Here is a 20,893-nt window from a genome sequence, read left to right on the forward strand (position 1 = left end):
GTACCCCTTATTTATGACATAAAGATTACCCCTTACAGCTTTAATTTAGCATAATATGGGTACTCGATATCAATTTCCAAGACATGTTATAAAGCTATGTTTTATCCCCTTTTCTTGACCTGGGAAAATTTTAGCAGAGTTTCCTTTATATTTCTTACTTATCCCCAACCCTGCACGCAGAAAATACCAATAAAGCCTCACAAGGCCAACACATATATATTCTTATCATATCACAGCCGCACAGGGCTTTCAATATCATCTCATATTGCAGCCATACCGGGCTTTCAATATCAACAATAGTATAAAAATAATGGACTTACCTCATATGTCCAACCTCAAACTGCATTTGTTGCACTTCCTGTTTGCTTTCCATTCAGGTTTCAACTTTACATTTCAATAGTACTTCAATACCTTACCCGACGGATATCTTCTGTGGCTTTACTTTAATTACCTGCATGTTTCATAATGTCCCATATCGTCAATTACTTCTTTCGGTTGATGCCATCCTTCTGTTAAGATCTAAGGTTAGTATAGGGAATTTTCCTATGATTCAGATCAATAGCACGATCTTAGATGTAGAAGAAAGGTAACACCCTAAATGTCATATAGCTTCATGTTTATAGATGTGGCGCACAATACATTGATAACTAAGACTCTACTAGACACGATCTGCAGACATTCCAAGGGCGAACTGCTCTGATACCACTTCTGTTATGACCCAATCCCGTAGGCCACAACTAGGGTCTGACCTGGACCCCCCATACATATATCTATTAGCTTTGGTCACATTGAATCGTAAATAAGACAATATCATATAACAGAGCCCCACTGGGCGATAACATTTTCATAAACCTGTAGCCATTTTCGTTTGTATCACAACATGAAAGGGCATGTAAGCCAACAAGGCTGCCATAGCGTAATAACATATATCATATATCATGTAGACCCAGCTGAGTCAAACTGACATACACAACCCACATATACATGTCTGCATATCTCTAAAAATATTAACGACAACATATAGCGGGACAGGGCCCCCACCGTACCTTTGAATAGACAAAATAATTTTATACATCAATGGTTCGTATCCAAAACTAGGCTCCAATACAATGGAGTCTCTTCCAATTGAGCTTGAATGGAATCCTAAGTTGACGGACTCCAAAACCTGTACTTGTACCTGCGAAAATGAAATGCAGCCCCCTGAAGAAAGGGGGTCAGTACAACATATGTACTGAGTATGTAAAACATAACATAATACAACAGGAATTGTATCCAAAGTAGAGAAGCAGGGGATAAAATATCAAAATTGGAAACCTGTACATGTACTTTGTGAATCATGAAAGCATGCATGCTCAAATTATACAATATAGCCGGCCCTTTTAGGGGTCCGGTGAATTATATATGTGGGATCATCATAGGCCCGATGCCATCACCACTTTATTGCAACACATCATCATCATATATATATACATACGTACCCGACCCTCTAGTGAAGGGCTCAGTGGACAATGCAGTGAGTTGTGCACGAACGGACCTGGCTCGGTGAAAGAAGTGTTACAGTATACACGAGTAGAGTAGTGAGTAATATATGCAATTTAAATCATTATCAGAGACCCGATAGAATAAGAAAGTTGATCTTTTGTTTGATGACTCGAGTAACGAAGTAGTCATCTCGAGCGTCCTCTAAATGCCATTATGGGCTATCTCAAAAGTAATCTCGGGGACCCTAGACATGTATTAACGTAGGGACAAATAATTTATGAAATCAAAACACATAGTCTCGTATAGTCTTTACGACTCAGAGCTTGTATATTTGGTATATCTTTAACATATAAAAGTTTCCAGGAAAATAGTTCAACTACTATTAGAGTTTGATATTCAAAAGTAAACAGGAGATGCTAAGAATGGAGTTACCCCGGAGCTCAGATCATATTCCACTTACAACTAAGACAAAGACATGCCCAAAAGAAGAAAGAGAATAAGCCCTATATAGTGTGTACTTTCCCTCAGGTGATCTGCATATACATATTTTGTACCCGGCCCATCATGGGGCTTGGTGAACCACTATGGCATCGTAATCTCATTTTCGCATCAAATATATCTCAATGGAAAGGAGAGAGAGCTTCTCACACACTATATTCTAACACATAGAAGCCCTACTAGGCAATACTTAATCTTTATAGAAACTCTAATATTGAACAGTGGATAGGGGTTATGAGGCGTACTTGGAGTTCTGGGAATGGAACTATCCCCACATTCCACACATATTTCACTTAAGGCTAAAACTTTCCAAAAGGAAAGAAAGATAGCTGTATGAACTTATACCAAAACATGCAAAGAGAAAGACTTACATACCTCTTGTGAGTTACTCTTTATTCCGTTCGCCTCATCGTCCTTTGAACCTATTCAATATAAAATTAATACGAATATCAACCACTCTTAGCTTTCCAGCATCTTAGGTTGCACCTTAGCATTCATGGAATCTATTTCCTTGTTCGTCTCTTCGACTAGTTCTTTAATTAGTTAAGGCATTAACGAAAATTGGGCAGCACCTCCCCTATAATGTGCCCTATCCAAATTTCCAATTAGGTCCCTAAACACTATCGCCAACCAAAAACAACAACCTGCAACATATGTTTACGTAATTCATACCAACAATATACAACATAACTCCAAATGACTCGCTCAAAAATACGATATCAAAATAGGGTTTCTAGTTTCCATTTTGCAAAACCTTTAACCGTACGAAGCGGGGATCGTATGGCTGAAACCAGAAGCTCCCCCACCTCATTTAGAGAATATTTATACCTGCAACAACCATCCACACCCCTTCAGCAGCACCTCACAAGAACAACACTTTACTTTGACGACAATTCAACTATAGCGACTCCAATTTTGTTTATTCCGAAAGTCAAGTGTTTCTATACCATTTTCACATTTACAGCCACATATAGGGAGTATAAAACACTCCATAAAAACACCATAAAGTCCAAATTAAAAGGAGAAACCTTACCTTATCCGAAATTGGCCAAAATTATCAAATCGCAACTCGGAACTTCTCCAAACGCGCTGAAATTGAGCGGGCTATTTGTATGACTTCCTCGCTGCCTCAAATTGGATTTTCTCATTATTAAACATCACTATATAACCACTAGATATAATAATTAATTAATTCGCGGAATGAAACTCGGAGGCTTACCTCCAATAGGCCTAACCCGTAGCCCCTCTCTCTTGTCTCCAATGTTTTTCTCTTCTTCTTTCTTCTAAGTTTCCAATTGTAAAGCTGAAGTTTTGATTCCGTAGACATCGTAAAATACATATATACATATTCACGTACTTAAGGAACACCGTATATAATTAATTCACGAAGAATAATTTAAGAAATTACCTTTGATCCTTAGAAACCAAGGCTGCCTTGTGCTTTATTTCTCACGTTGTTCCTCTTCTTTTGGTTGCTGGAGTTTCAGCTCCAAATAGAATGAGAATGAGTTAGTAGTCATCCAAATCCACATATATACACTTCTTTAAAAGGTTCCACGTGGCATCCCCTTAGGGGTGACACGTGGCAGCCCCCTAGGACGCCACCTAGGTTCATGCAACCTATCACATGCCGCCACATTCTTGTAACCTTCTTGCTTGAGGTGCTTGCTTGTCACCTGATTGCTTCACTTTCGTATGTTCGGAAACTAGTTTTTGCTCCCTCTCATAGGTTCGTAATATTATCTTATTTTAAGAGCCTATGTAATATGTGCTACGCAAGCTTGGTACGTACTCCAATAGCTTAAGTATGTAAGACTTCCAAGTTAGTAGCTTATGTATGTAAATCGAGTCCTACGACTCATTACTTGGCCTCCAATTCCTTCTAGATTTTAATGACTCCATTTCCAACCTTCTCTACTATGGGGTATCACATTCTCCCTTCCTTAGAGTCGTTTGATAGTATCGTAGCATATCCGACTTACATGATAATGTCTAAGGATCTTATGAGACATTCCGCATTTTAAAAGCGTGGGGTGTAACACTTCCCTCCCCTTTTTATTTGTAACTGAAACATCATAACAACTTGCCTCATTTTCTTTCCTTTTTCAAGTCTTTTCTTCTCTTTTCTTTTATGTGGAGGGGGTTCCAAGGTTGATCCTTCACGAACCATCTCTCCAACTTCTTTCCTAACTTTACCACACCATCAACTTAGGATTTTGGCCTAAGTTGGCTATTCAAAATATCCAATGCTCCAAGGAATTTATAGGTAGGTAGAATAATGGAGTTTCAAGAACCGGTTCAATAATTTGGGTTTAAGTTTCATCCAAAGAAAAGGTTAGGCTCAAATGGTGGCAAATTAGGTTCACTCGCTAACAAGTGAATCACAAGAGGTTAAGGAGATTTAAGGGTCACTCATAAAAATCATGCCTAAGATCATTTCTTTCAATCACCAATTCTAACTGATCAGACCAACATGGTAAGTTCTAGGTGACCTCATGCATATCTTTTAAGTAAGCCTCAACACACATTACATTCTAGCATGAATGTCAAACACAAATCTACATTTTAAGCTCGAATGCAATGATCATTGTAAGACTCACACTTGACATTCGATTAGTCACAATGATATGCCAAGAGTTCATACAAGACTTATGCGACCTCTTTTTCCTTCTTGGAATCACACAAAATATGTCATTCATCAAGAGAACTATTTAAGTCATCAATATTGATCAAGACTGGTTCTCAAATGTACAAATAAACATTAGACACGACCATAATATATTAAGTAGATGAGTAAATGACAATTTTTGAAAACTAAATATATACAAACAATCCAACAAAATACTATTTACAACCCAAAATGGAAAAGTATCCAAAACAAAATGTAAATGGTTTAGGTACCTAAGGTACCCTCACCCTACAAAAAAAAGAAAAGGAGTGATCTCAATGTGAAAATAAAAACAGAAAGTAAAAGAGATAGATATAAGGATCCCCCTGCCAGGATAAGCCTAACGAGATCTCTGGACTACAGGTGCGCCCTCAACTAGGGCATCAGTGCCTGATGTCTCACTAGTAGGTGCAGGAGGTGGTGCCACAGGGAATGGATCAGCTAGTGAACGCTCTATAGCTACCTAAAGCAGCACATCTTCAAAATCAGCAAGGCCCTCTTACTTGTCCTCGACCTACTGCTTAGTCAAACCCCAGTCCTCCTCATTCGTCTTAGGAGGATTCTCATCACCATCACCAACATCTGAATCAACTCCGATAATAGAAGTTGGAGGAACTGCTACACCAACTCCCTAATCTGGTGGGACCTTAGAACTCAGACCCTCGGGGTATCAACACCACTCTACAACATAGTGATATCTGTGGACCTAAGCTCATCCATATCCTTCCTTAAACCTATAATGTTTGTCCGTATGGACTCCAAATCAGTAGAATATACCCTATTCTTTTATCGCACCTCAACTCAAGTAGTGAGAGTATCTAGCTTTTGGCAATATTAGTCAAATTGGAATGCAGTCCCTCTACCTCAACCCATAAAGGAGCAAGGGCAGCCTGAATAGCCATGGAAATCATGGAGGGAACAAAAGGCTTAAGTATCAAGGCCCTATGTAAGACCCCAAAAGTTGGAAATTTGAAACCGAGGAGAAAAATCTCAAAATTTTAAACTGACTCATGTTCACAAGTCACTCTACAACTCATAAAGGTGAGTCGTAGAGTGACCTCTCGAGCAATGTAAGGTGTTTCCCTTAGGAGAGGTTCTACTACTCAGTAGGATGAGTCATCATCTTGTTGATGGGTTGTTAAAACCCCTCGTAAACCAAGTTCAGATACCTTATTTTAGAGGTCCCTCAAGGACAAGTCTACTACATGATAGGGCGGTCCGTAGAAGTTGTTAAGAATAATAGAAATGACTCATAACAAAAGAATAGAGACTCTCAAAGTTGCAGGTTTTGGGACCTACATAATGGAGTAATTCTACAGCTCGTAGACGACTCTACGGGGTCATAATAATGACTCATTCCAAAAATTCAGAGGCTCAATTTTTAGCCCATTTCTTGGACCTGCAAGATGAGTCGTCTTGATGACTCGTCCTCTCTTCTATGACTCGTAGAGTTGATCCATAAGGTTAAAAGTTTAGATTTAATGAAGGGCATTTGTGTCTATTCTCAAGGTTCAGTTTAAGGTATCTAGATACTTTTTTGGCCAAGTTCAAAGTCTCTCTCTCTATATATCTAATTCTTAAAATTTCTTCTATTCTAATTCAGTCACCTAAATTATCCTAAGGCAAGATCACAAACCCTCTCAAGCTCTTCTCCAAAATTTTAAGCTAGGGTTTCACATTACTCCAAGGTTATTCTTCATTTTTTTAGTTGATTTTACCAAGGTATGTAGGGATTGATTCGTGGTTCCTTTCACCCATGAAGTCCTAAAGTTTCCTCAAAAGTTTCTTTCTATTTCAATTGATTATAAACCCTAGTTTTGATGAATTGCATTGGACTGATTTAATTCTATTTTTAGATATTATCAATGATCATTGTATGCATGCTTTCATTTGAATTACATGGCTTTAAGTTGAATTATGAATGTTCATTCATAAAGCTATTTTCAAGTCGTGATTATGAAAGTTAAAGATGATTTTATGATTGATTATTAGTTTAATGATTTTTAATAAAGTTTCTATGATTTAAAGTTGAGATTATGATTTTATGATGAAAGTTATGATGATGATCAAAGTTAAGATCAAAGAAGTTATTATGATGTGATAATTCCAATTCTCACACAATCATGTTAACGATGGCGATAAGTATAATTGTCACTGAAGATATGAATTTGTATGAATCACTAAAGTTAATGAGCTATTCTTAATATATTTTATAAAGATAGATTGATAGGCAGTTAATATATTTCCCTACTATGTTATGATCATGTTTTATGAGATTCTGTTAGGATATTGACTAAGAACTGAGAGGGATTCTAGGTGAGGTTCGGTCTGATAACGCAGCTAGTTACCCAAGGAAATCCTAGTAGCAACCAAAATTCCCAAACTATGTTGCCCACGTAGGTTGCCTTTATGGCCTAGCTAGTAGATCCATATATAACACAATTGACTTCAGTTGAGATGAGTAACATGACGGATATACCCTTGCATGGTAGCCTCCTCCTTCTCGATGAGGGTTCCACCAGATTCCATGTAATAGATCACATGGTATTCTATATCGGTTAAAGGTCCTATCTTATACTAGTTAAATGTCAAGTTATGATTCTTCTGATGAAGTTTTATGATATGCATTGACCATGAGTTTCATATATTTTCAAATACTTTTAAGCCTTACTCATATTCATTATGATTGGTCATGCATCTTATGGCATATTGTTTACGTTCCTTTACTTGTTTATGCATAACTCACATACTTAGTATATTCAAACATACTAATGCATATTTTGACTATATTGTCTCATAATTTTGGGGCAGACGACACTCACGACCATCCTATTCGTGGCTAGAGTTGATTAGATATCAAGAGTTGGTGAGTCCTTATCTTATCGAGGGCACTGACATTGTTTCTTGTTTCTATCTTTTGACTTCTTATTATTGCTTGGGTAAGCTAGGAGCTTGTCGTAAGACCCCTCAAAGACTAGATTAGAGGCATGTTTAGATGTTATATGATATAGTCCGGGCTGGATATCTACTTAGTCCAATTCTGTTGAGTTGATTACTTCCTCTTATTTCATTATGTTTCTTTACCTTATGAATGAAATGTATGCTAAGATGGCTTGGTTAGGGTCCTTCGTATCCCGATCTCCATGTTGTGGCTTGGCCCTAGTTTGGGTCGTGACACCCTCAAATCCACTAAGTGGGTAAAATTGCATATTCGGTATAGCGTGGCCTGTGTCAAAGGAGGCCAAGATGTGGAACTTGTTAGAGGAACTACGGAAGTAGACGGGGTAGAAGATGTTCCCAGTATAGTAGGAGCGATAGTTGTAGTACCTGCCTCTAGAGACTCTATATCTACAACTGGCATAGTATCAACCGATGGTGTTCTCCTCTGTGCCTAAATGATAACATTCAATTACACCTCTCGAAAGAGATATAGATGATCCTTAGTAGTATATTTTACCCAACTAAGAGTCAGATTCGAACCCATAGGGAATAGGTGGAAACAAGTTCTATTAGCTATCAATATTCAGTTGTAGTAGCTATTTCCTGAAAAAAGTACATAAAGTTAAATGGGAGGTTTGGTTATTTAATTTAGTAACAGAATGATGTTTTAGCAAAGTAACTTACAATTAAGTTGTAAACAATATGAGAATTTAGCTAGGATTGTATTCCCCATGACATGTAACTTAATAGACAATTTCTATTCATGATATCGTTCAATGTATTCCATGCAAAATCTAGTGAGTTAGGTAGCATATAATTCACCTCTCGGTCCTTCTTAGATGTATCTTATTCATCTCCTCCCCGATCTCAGAATGTATGCTTTACTATGCCTTGCTCTAGATCTCAAAGTACTATTTCCTCCCAGTCTCAAGTAACTTAGACGAAGTTTATCCCTTCCTTCGAAGTCAGACTATTTGAATTACTATTGTGATATTCTTTTCCCAATCACTACTTCTCCCTAGGAAAGCAATGAATACGGGCAAGTTCTTAATGCGTGCACTCACTAAGAAAGACTTTTAAATAAAGAAATCACTATACTTGTAAAAACAAATCACGAATATCAATTTTAGATTTGCCTATCCAATTAAGTTGTCATGGTTCGCACAACTCTAGTTATGGGCTTACCTACTCATTTTAAGTAAAAGAACAAGAATTTATGTAGAATTCATGAATCAATACCTATGCGAATGAAGAAGTAAACCTTCAATCAAGCACACGAACCACAAATCAAGAATGAAAATGGAATGATATTACAAGAATCAATCTCCAAAAATAGTAGAGTGTATATTCAATATTTTCACAAAATACTCAAAAAACCAATAAAATGCAGAACCCTAAAAAGAAAATAAATTCGGGTATTTATAGAAATACAAAACCAAATCCTAAACCAACTAGAAAAACATAAGTCGGCACTTTACACGCTGGGTCATTATAGACCGTTCTGAAGTTAACGGTCTAAGGTCCTGCTTTCATGATATTTAACTTGGCCTCTTCACCTATGTAAACCTTGATCTCTTCACGGGCAATTATCACTCCCCATTGTACTAAATACGGTCCGTACTGGAGTCTGTGGTGATAGCCTTTGTCAACTCTCCAACTTCTCCCCTCAGCCTTTATGATCAAACAATATGGTCCATAGTGAGGTCCATGGCCCATGATGGGTTCCATGCAGTTACACTTGGCCAAAATTACAACAACAATATATTCACAAGGTTAGTAATACGATACCTACCATGGCCTGTGCAAGACACTGCGGTCCGTGGTGGGTTCTGTGGAGTTATATTTCATCAAATTCTTTGGCACAACTTCCTTCTCTTATCATCACTACGCCAACCACCACAACCCATGCAAGGAATTATGGTTTGTGGTGAGGCTTGTATTCCTCAGTCATCAGCCAAAAAGCACTCAGACCCACAAAATTATCAAAACTTGTGTGATACTTAGTTTTTCTGGAACATAAAAAAAACATACATCATATCTACAAAACATGGTTGCAACACACATTAATTCACTTTTTTGAGCATCGAAAAGGTTGTAAATATGTGACACATCACTCAACAACGCTTAGATAATCTATCTCAATCCTACGAATGTCCCTAGAATAACCCTTAAGAAAATCTCAGGGACGATGATCGCACTCAAGTTCGATCTCTCCCTACCAATAATGCAACCTAATAGAGCTGCCTTAGGATGCTAAAAAATTGACTCTTTCTATGAAGGCATCAGAGTGCTACTAGTAAAACCAAATTAATACCACCTAGAAATGTTGAGGTCCTTCTTTTCTATCATAGCCCCCTCCTAAATCCACAGTGGGGAGGAGGGGGGAGGGGGTTAATATAAGAAATAAGGGGTTCCAACCAACCCTTTAGATAATCCAACATGCTGATTTTTATCATATCTGCCAAGAAATGATGGTACCTCTATGTGCACCCCAATGCCTCATTAATATCTATTTGATTGCACTTAACATCCTTCCCTCAGATAGTAATAATCTCAAGAGGACCTGTTGCACTTCCTTCTTCTTTTCCTTTGTAAGCTTATTGGCATAAGCCTCACGAAACTCACAAACCCAAGCCGAGACATATGGAGTTCGACTCTAGTGAAATGCTCAAACTGGTGAAACTGAATGGTTCTCCAGATCTTTGGGTACCCTTCGACTACTCCATTAGTTGAGAGTCATTTCTACACTTTCTTATAAAAACATTAGTGTCTTGATACAAGTAGGGCCAATAGTAGCCGCTTTGAAGAACCTTTTCTGTAGTTCAGACCCTACTATGGTGACCACCGACTGACGATGAATAATAAGAAGTAAGGATTGGTTTAACCTCTATTTTCGAGTCACATCTCCAGATCATATGGATGGCACATTCTCTAAACAAATAGGGTTCATCCTAATAGTATTTCTTTCCATTAAAAAGGAACCTTTGCATTGGTAAAAATTCAAACTATCTGGGAGAATCCCACATGCTATAAAGTTGGCAAAATCTACATACCATGGGAGTGAACTATGAGATATCTCCATCACTGATTCACCAGGAAAGGCTTCATCAATCTTTTTTTATCTGGATACCACCACATCAGATTCAAGTCTTGATAAATGATCGGCTCCCAAATTTTGCAACCCTTACTGTCACGACCCAACCTCATGAGCCGCGACTGTGGTCCGACCTGTACCCCCATATATGTATCTATCAGATATAAGAACTATACACATGAACCCAGTGGGTGATAAAATATTCATACACGTATAGCCTCTTTCATGCATCATGTCATGAAAGGGAAAGCCAGTCGACAGGACTGCCATAGCATAGTAACATTTACAACTCATCGAACAACTATAATCGCACAAAACTCACACATTACCCATATACACATGTTTACAGACCTCTAAGAATAGTAACGATAACATATGGCGGGACAGGGCCTCCGCCGTACCCCTGAATAAAAAAACATATATACATCAAATGACCAGTATCAAAGGTTAGTCTCCGGAATAATGGAGCACTTCCAACATCACTGAGTGGAAACCCTAAGCTGGCGGATTCCCAATATGAATATCTGTACCTGCGGGCATAAAACACAGCACCCCAAAAAAAAAGGGGTCAGTATGATATATGTACTGAGTATGTAAAGCATAACACATCATAACTGAGACCATAACTGAAATAGGGATGCAGGGGACAAGTATAACAATTAACAAATTACTGTACCTACACCTTAAGACACGTAATCATATACATCATAATATACTGTGCCCAGCCCTCTAGTGAACTCGGTGTCATAACTATTTCATCACATTTATATGTCATCGTATCATCATGTATTACTTCATCATATCATCCTATACAGCATTACATCATCGTATATGGTATAATTTTATCGTATATATCATTGTATTACATCTGGTTCATTATGAGGCTCGGGGTCACAAATGTATCACACTATTCTTATATGCATGCCTACATAAAATATCCGACCCTTTAGTGAGGGACTCGGTGAATGGAGTGGTGTACGTCTATAGCGTACTATCATAATATACATACCGTATCTGGCCCTCTAGGGAGGGACTCGGTGTTCCTTCCTTATTTCGCCACATATATCATGACATTACAGCCGGCCTGAGACTCGGTGAATAATCATATCGTTATAATATATAATATATATCACACCTCACGTATGAAATCGTCTCTTCATGTATGGAACTATACACATCCAGCCCGGGACATGGTGAAAGAAGTAGTAAAACTATGCACGATAACGTTCTCAGCCCATTGTGGGACTCAAGGAAGGATAGGTTACAGTATGCATGAGTAGAGTAGTGAAAAACCATATGCAACTAAGTCATTATTTAAGACTTAATAAAACCGTCAAGCGAACTATCATGTGAAGACCAGGGGAGTAATTATCCAAGGTACCCCTTTAGATGTCATTAGGTTTTACAACAGTTGGGGCCGCAGGGATCACAAACATGCATCAAAATAATGCCACACACTTTATGAAATCAGAAGTATAGTTTATGCAATTAGAAACACAACTCATATAGTCAGAGACTCACTCATGCAATCAGAGATCATTATCACTGTAGAGCCTTTAAAAAAGAGGAGCTGGTACCTCCACTTACTATTCATTATATAATAGGCTCGAGGACAGTAGTTTAACTACCTTCAGACCGTTAATGTTCATAAGTGACTACAAGTCACGAGTTATACCTAGAACTTATAAATGGAGTCACCTCTAAACCCATGTTGTATACTACTTATAGTAAAGTCATTCCAGGAGAAAGGAGAAATAAGTTTTACATGTATTACTTTTCACTACATAGAGAGCTTATAAGGTAACGACTCAATCATTATAGGAGTCCTAACATCAAGAAGCTAACGAGAGTTTTGATTTATACTCAGGGCTTTATGAATGGATTGAATCCCAAATATCATAGACATATCATTCATAACTTACATCTAATACATGCCAAAAGAAAAGAAGGACAGCTCTACATACCTGTTATGGGTTAGTCTTTGTCCCGGTCGCCTTGTCATCTCGTGAACCTAGGTAACATAAAATCAATATGAACATCAAAATTTTTAGATCTTTCAGTATCTTACATTACTTACGAGTATTCATAAACCCCATTTCCTAGCTCGCCTTCTCGACTAGTTCCTTAACTAGTTAAGGCGTGAACAAAAATCGGACAGCACCTCCCCTACAATGTTCCCTATTAAAATTCTAAATCACGTCATACCTACATCAAACCAAAAACATAAACAGCAGCTCATATATATAGAAAAATTGGCAACATTATACATTACAACCTCCGAATGACTCGCTCTAAATTATGATATCCAAAATAGGGTTTCTAGTTTCTATTTTGTGAAACCTTTAACCGTACGAAGTGGGGAGGGGGTCATGTGGCTACAACTAGAAGCTCCCCCACCAATTTTAGGACACATTTAGGCCTGAAACATACACCACACAGCCAGAAGCAGCCTCCACACACACAACGCCTCATTTCGACTACAATTTAACTACGACGACTTCAATTTTAATTGTTTCTATCGTCGAGCATTTCCACGACCTTTTTTTATACTTCCAGAAGTATAAAAGGTATATAATACACTACATATCAACCCCATAAATTTCAAATTTAAAGGAGAAACCTTACCTTACCCAAAATTGGCCAAAACTAGCCAAAATTGCGCCTCGGAAACCTTTAGTCGCGCTGAAAGTGTGTGGACTGTTTGCTGTCCATTTTGGCTGCACCAAGCTATGATTTTATAATTATAATACCTCCATATCATTTTAATATATTCTATATAATTAATTTACAGAATGAAATCGGGACTTACCTATTTTTTCCTCCAAGCCGTCACGTTTTTCTCTCTTATTGTAGGATTTGCTTTTCTTTTTGCTTGCTGAAGTTTAAGAAGGCTTTCCGAAGTTCAGAAGTACGGGGCATAACACTTACGATCCTTGACCTCAAAGTCAAATTTTTGCAATAATAGCACCCAACTGATCAATGTAGGTTTAGCATCTTTCTTTTCCATCAAATAATGGATTGTGGTGTCATCTGTATGAACCACTACCTTCGTACCTAAGATATAGGCAAGAAACTTTTCAAATGCATAAACAACCGCCAACAACTCTTGCTCTGTAACTGTGTAGTTCTTTTGGGCTACGTTCAGTGTCTTCCTAGCATAGTAGACCAGGTGGAATAAGATTCCCTATCTCTAGCCAAGATCAGCCCCATAAGCTACACCACTTGACCAGAGTCGATATGAGTTTCTCTTTAAGACACAAAAATGCATTGACACAAGCTTTATCAAAATCAAACACACATTCTTTCTTGAGAAACTTTCATAACGGATAGGCCACCTTAAATAAGTCTTTAGTGAACCTTCGATAAAACCCGTCATCTCCAAAGAAACTCCGGACACTCTTTACCGAAATCGGAGGAGGTAACCGAGCAATTACTTCAACTTTTGCTTGATCCACTTGAGTACCATCTTCTGAAATTTTGTTAACCAATGCGATACCCTCTTTCACCATGAAGTGGCATTTATCCCAAGTAAGAACAAGGTTAGTTTTAACACATCTTTGCACATGCATCAAATGTAACATCCATAACTAAAAAACCATCGATAAAGACCTCTATCATGCCATCTACCATGTTGGGGAAAATAAAGAACATACATCTTTGAAAATTTGTGGGCGCATTGCATAACCCAAAAGGCATCCGCTTGAAAGTAAAAATGTCATATAGGCACATGAAAGTAGTTTTCTCTTCGTCCTCAAGAGAAATAAAAATCTTCTTATACCCAGAATACCCATCAGAAAATCAATACCAACTACGACACGCAAGAGGACCTTATATTTGGTCCATGAAAAGGCATAAGAAAGTGAATTTTTTTTGGGTAAGCATTCAGTTCTCGATAATCCATGCATACCCTCCAAATGATCACCAGGCGCATCGATACAAGCTCATTCTTTTTATTTGGCACAAATGCCATACAATTTTTCTTAGGAACACATTGTACTAGGCTCACCCATTTACTATCGATAATAGGGTATACAACACCTGTATCGAGCCACTTGATGACTTTGTTCTTCATAACCTCTTGCATAGGAGGATTTAACCTCCACTGGTGCTCAATGCTTGGTTTGATATCAACATCGAACTGTATTTTATATGTGTACAAACTGAGGGGAATCCCTATAATATCATCAACTATCCACCCGATGGCCTTGATGAATTTCCTCAACAAGCTCACAAGAGCCTTTACTTGTTCATCAACTAAATCAATAGCTATAATAATAGGCAATGTATCATTGTCCCCCAAGAAAACATATTTAAGATGATATGGAAGTACCTTGATTTCAAGCTTGGGTGGTTCATGTATAGATGGTTTAGCGGGTGGCGTGTCTCTATTTTTTAAGTCAATCTCCAGCCTTACGGATTTCGTGGGGTAGGACCTAATGTCCAAATATGAATCCCCCACTTCATCATAGTCGAGTATTTCTTCACCATAAAGGTTCAATAGAACAGCCGCGAAGGATTCCCTAACACTAGAGACTTTTTTCACACTTTCAACTACTTTGTCAACAACATCTATAACTGATATGACATGAAGATCATCCAGTTGCTTCATCGATTTGCACACATTAAAATTCACTTCCTCACCATTCACCCTTTTATTTCACCACTACCCACATAAACAATGCTCTTCCGATAGTCAAGAATGATCTACCAAGATTAATAGGCACCTCTGCATTAATTTCACCGTCAAGAATAACAAAATCCACTAGAAATATGAATTTATCAACCTTTACCAAGATGTCATAGAGAATGTCAATAGGGAATTTGATAGATTGATTGGCCATGAGAAATCACATAGTAGTTGGCTTGTGTTCACCTAAACTGAGTTATTTAAAGATGGCATAGGGCATCAATTTTATACTTGCACCTTGATCTCAAAGTTCCTTGATGAATTGGTACAACCTTATAGTACATGGAATCATAAATGCCCCGGGGTTGTCTTTCTTTACCACAATAATACTCGACATAATTTTGCTACTGTTGTGAGATACTTCAATAGTTTTGAAGTCCATACTATGCTTTTTCGTCACTAAATCCTTCATAAACTTGGCATACAAATCATCTACAATAATTCTTCAACCAATGGCAAGTTGATGGAAAGAGTCTTGAAAATTGAGAGAAAGTTTTAGAACTTGATATCCTCAACTTTTTTTTCAAATGTTGAGGGAAAGGAGGCTTCACTTTAGGAAATGTCTTTGTAGAAACCACCAGTGGGATAACACCCACATTGGAATTTTGAGACATACTAAAATCAATATCCTTTGATGCATCATTCACTTCATTTGATTGGTCATTATTGAGCTCTTCAACTAGCTCATCACAATCGAATACCATGGTCTTTCCTTTGCTCGAACTCACAGCTTCATCATTTGGTATAACATCCCTCAAAATGCTCACAAGTGCCTTAAGATTGCCTTGGGAATATACTGCTCATGTAATGAATTATTCTTAACCCTTTTGGAAAATCTGATTTTGGAATATCGATCAGGAGGTCAAAACCTGTGGAAAAATAGTCTCAGTGGCTTTTTAGGAACCGTATATCAAAAGATAGATTTTTGAAATAATTGCACAAAATAGTAAGGTGTGCGGCAAGTCCGCATCGCGGACCTGGCAATGTATTTTTTACCGAATTTAGTTTTTAGTAAGGGCACTTTAGAATTTTTTCTAAATTATTAGCTAATGAACCTAGATGTTTTTAAGACCTAATTCAAATTTATAAATTTACCTAAACCTCTAATTCTATTCATTCTTCTACAATTCACCTACTCAAATATTTTCTCTCTCTACAAAAGACACTCAAGGGATCTATTGAAGACTCCAAGTAAATTCACTCAAGATCTCCATCAAAACTCTCAAGTTCTTCTAAATTATTTAGTGTTCTCACTTAAAGTATATGGGTATTGATTCATGGATCCTTTCATCCATGAAGCCCCATTAATTTTTCAAGATTTTCTATCAAATTAAAGTATGGTATTTTATGAGTTTTATGATCTCTCTTTCAATTGCATGAATTATGATTCAAATTATGATCATGAGTCTATTTTTATATAAATTGATGGTTATTGCATTGAATTGAAGAGTTTTCCATGAATTTTCCTAGTTTAATTTCTAGGGTTCATGATGTAAAATATGAGTATTTTCAATTATACTTCGTAATGATATTATCTATATGAATTATATATGGGATGAAAGAACGTTTATGATCATGCATGTTTTCAAGTCAATTTCATGATTTTCAAGTCAATTGATCATGCATTCATTTCTTACCCTAATTTCAAGTATAAGCTATGATTATGATTTTCCAAGTATGAATTATGTCTATGTATGTATGATTTGTATTATGGAAGGACAATGTCCGCATTGCACTTATGTTATGAAAAAGATCTACTCTATGATTTTCAAACCTATGATCATGACTATGATATATGCAATTATGATTTCTATGCTACTCATGTATTTCGTGGGATTTGACTTAGCACCAAGTGGACTTGAGGTGGGGGGGCCTACCAAAAGCCCTAGTAGCAACCTCATCTCCTATAAACTATGTGTCACCGTAGGTACAAAGGGATTAGAGGCGAATACCCAAATCTCTAAGAGGTGAGTACCTAAAATATCAAGGCTTGAAGGTGAGTACCCGAGTCTAAGAACTAGGGGTGAGCACCCGGTTCACACAACCGCTTAGTGGATCCACTTAGGCATGTAGGAGTCTACCTTGGCAAGTAGTCTCCCCCTTTTCTCCGATGTAGGGGTAACATTGGGATTCTATGGTATAGCTCGCATGGCCATATTGTCGGTTATGGTTCCTATCCCATATATGTATGGTCTTTTTCATATTCTAAATGACTAATACTATCTTTTACTTTATATGATACTCTTATGGTTTATTATGCATTGATCCTTCTTAAAGACTACTTATGATTTTTACTACTTCTCCTATCATGCTATTTAAAATGGTCATTTGTACAAACATGGATTTCTATGCATTGCATTGCCTACATACTTAGTACATTCCAATTTACTAATACATATTTTTTCCCTACATTGTCTCATAATGTAGGGGTAGAGGTTGAAGATCATATTCGTCCACGTGGCTAGTTAAGCTTTTCTATCCGGCAGTGTTTGTGGTGAGTCCTTATTTATTGGGGACTAGTCATCGAGTTGGTTATTATTTCAAAGAATTTTTTTTATGTTTCATATTGAGGGTTAGCTAGGGACATGTCTTAGCCCCTGCCCATACTCATGTATAGAGGCATCTAGTTGGACAAATGCTTCGAGTCTATGTTGTCATGTGACATTCTTCATTTACTATTCATGGTTTAAACTCTCTTATGATATTTCTGCTTTTACTTTACCTTATGTATGCTTATGATATGTATAAGAGGCTTGGTTAGAGCCCTTCGGGGTTTCGATCACCGTGTTACGACTAGGCTCTAGGTCAGGTCGTGACATTTGGCCCTTCATTACTGATAATTTTTCCACTATTTTTCAAAATAACCATACATTGTGCATTTTTTCATTTTTAGGATTTGCGATGGTATCACTTGGAAGACCACCTTTTGGCGTTGGATTTAGATGATATGAAATCTGACCCATTTGAGCTTCTAGTTGATTGATTGAAACCGAATGTGAAGTAACTGTTTAGTTTAAGGAGGAAAAATATGGTTTCATCTTCTTCAACACCTTGTTAGACCCCTCAACCTTGTTTAATATTCTAGAAATCATATCTTCCGTTCAAAAATTTTCAGGATCAACATTCTCCACCTTGGGATTTTTATGAGGAGGGACATATCTATCACGATCACTATGACCTTATCTCCAAGTATTATCTCTATCACACCGATCTCTATATCTCCAACCACTTTCTCATTCCTCTTTCCAACCTTGGTTCCCACCCAGATTATTTACTGGAAATTTCACTTCCTCATTGTACATGGCATGAACTTGGCATCTTTCGTGTTCAACCCAAAATTTTACTCTACTGTATTCACCACTTTGTATCCTCCACCCATAACAGTTTTAGAGAGAAAATCAAGTTTAGTCATTATTTTTGTCATATTCTCATCCCGTTCATAGTTCTTCTCAAATTGTTCCTTAGTCAGCCCAACATGAAGAGGAGACACATGGTCATATCGAGTGTGCCAAGCATGATTAAATATGGCATAGGGCATCAAATTTATACTTTCACCTAGATCTCAAAGTTCCTTGATGAATTGGTACATCCCTATAGTACATGGAATGGTAAATTCCCCAGGGTCATCTTTCTTCACCACAATATTACTCAACATAATTGTGCTACTGTTGTGAGACACTTCAATAGTTTCAAAGTCCATGCTATGATTTTTTGTCACTAACTTCTTCATAAACTTGGCATACCTAGTCATCTCAAATAATGCTTCAACCAATGGCAACTTAATGGAAAGAGTCTTGAGAATTGAGAGGAACTTTTGGAACTTGATATCCTCAACCTTCTTTTTCAAACATTGAAGGAAATGAGGCTTCACTTTAGGAAGTGGCTTTGTAGAAACCACAGGTGGGACAACATCCGCATTGGACTTTTGAGACATACCAAAATCAATCTCCATCGGTGCATTATTCACTTCATCGGATTAGTCATTCTTGAGATCTTCGGCTAGCTCATCACTTTTGAATACCATGGTCTTCCATGTGCTTGAACTCATCGTGTAAGACCCCGTAAAATAAAATATCAAGAAAGGTTGACTGACCCGAAGCCTACGAGTGGGTCTACGACTCATAGGGATCTTTATGGGTTGTAGAAGTAAGTTGTAGACAAGGGTTCAGGGATGGAAAAATTGGCATAGGAAAGAGTTGGGTTAACGAGTCTATGTATGACCCATAGAAAAATCTACGAGTCATAAAGCAAGGTATAATGACCCCCCAAATTTCACCCTCAGAACTTCATCTATGACTCAATAGGACAATTCGTAGAGGATTTTACGATTCATAGAAATGAGTCGTACGAAAACTTAAGAGACTCCTCAACTTGGAGGTTTTTCAGACCTTTTAGATGGATCCCTTTGATGACCCGTAAGCTCTACGAAGAGTCGCAAATATGACTTATATCTAAAGTACTGAGGCTCAAATTTTAGGCCTTTCTCAGAACTTGTAGGTCGAGTCATAACAATGACCCTTCATCATGTCTACGACCCGTAGACTCAAGTCGTAGGGTTTCCCAATTGGATTTTAATGAGGGGTACTTTGGTATTTTCTCAACATCCTAATAATATATGTGGACATTTTAAGGGATAGATTCATTACAAATTAGATTCTAAATACACCTAAAATCTCTTTTATCCCCTCATTATTCCCTAAACAAATTTTAGATTTCTCTCCCAAGGTTCCTCAAGAGTTCTTCAAGTATTTACTAGGTTTTCTTCAAAATTAAGTCTCCTTTCTCAAATTCAAGTCCAATTTCAATCAAGGTATGTGTGTATTTATTCATGAGTCCCTTCCACTTATGGACTCCAAGGTTTAACCCTCAAAATCTCATGAAATCTCATTAATTTTGAACTTCAATTTTGATGAATTATGTTGGGTTGTTTCAATTTCATTTTAAATCATTGTTTATGATCATCATGAGTATGTTTTACATAAATTACATAATTTCAAGGTGAATTATGAAATCGCATGTATGAATCTATTTTCTATGATGATTTATGCATTATGTTCATGAAGTTCAATGCTTTCAAGGTATTTGTATGGTTTTCAATTAAATTAATTATGTATATGAGTTTTATCCTAAGCTCAAGTATGAATTATGATCAATAATAACAAGTACATTTAAGTTATGATTTTCATGCAAGTATGAAGATAGGTGACTTAGGGCCCTGTGTGGCGACATAAGGCCTAATAATATGAATTATGTATGTATGAATTATAATGTGGAAAGATAATCATCACATTATACTTATGTTATGAAGTTAACTACTCTATGAATTTCAAACCTATGATCATGGCTATGATATGTTAACTATAATTACTTCGCTATATATGTATTCCATGGGATTTGACTCAGAACTGAGTGGACTTCTGGTGGGGGCCCAACCAAAAGCCTTAGTAGATGCCTCATGTCCCATAAACTACATTCCACTATAGGTGGCCTTCATGGCCTGCGTATGTACATGACCCTCCTAGCG

The 20,893-nt window shown here is 37.3% G+C and overlaps 1 long non-coding RNA gene across 1 annotated transcript in view; it reads left to right on the plus strand.

Moving 5' to 3' along the window:
• The window catches only part of LOC129893765 (uncharacterized), a 51,129-nt gene extending 33,061 nt beyond the window's left edge, over positions 1-18,068 (plus strand). The window contains exons 2-3 of the long non-coding RNA XR_008767588.1: positions 7,460-7,514; positions 17,797-18,068. This is a non-coding gene — a long non-coding RNA (uncharacterized LOC129893765). The remainder of the gene's footprint in view (positions 1-7,459; positions 7,515-17,796) is intronic.
• Positions 18,069-20,893: the final 2,825 nt, after the last annotated feature.

The sequence above is a fragment of the Solanum dulcamara genome, chromosome 7 (assembly GCF_947179165.1).
Source record: "Solanum dulcamara chromosome 7, daSolDulc1.2, whole genome shotgun sequence".
NCBI lineage: Eukaryota > Viridiplantae > Streptophyta > Magnoliopsida > Solanales > Solanaceae > Solanum > Solanum dulcamara.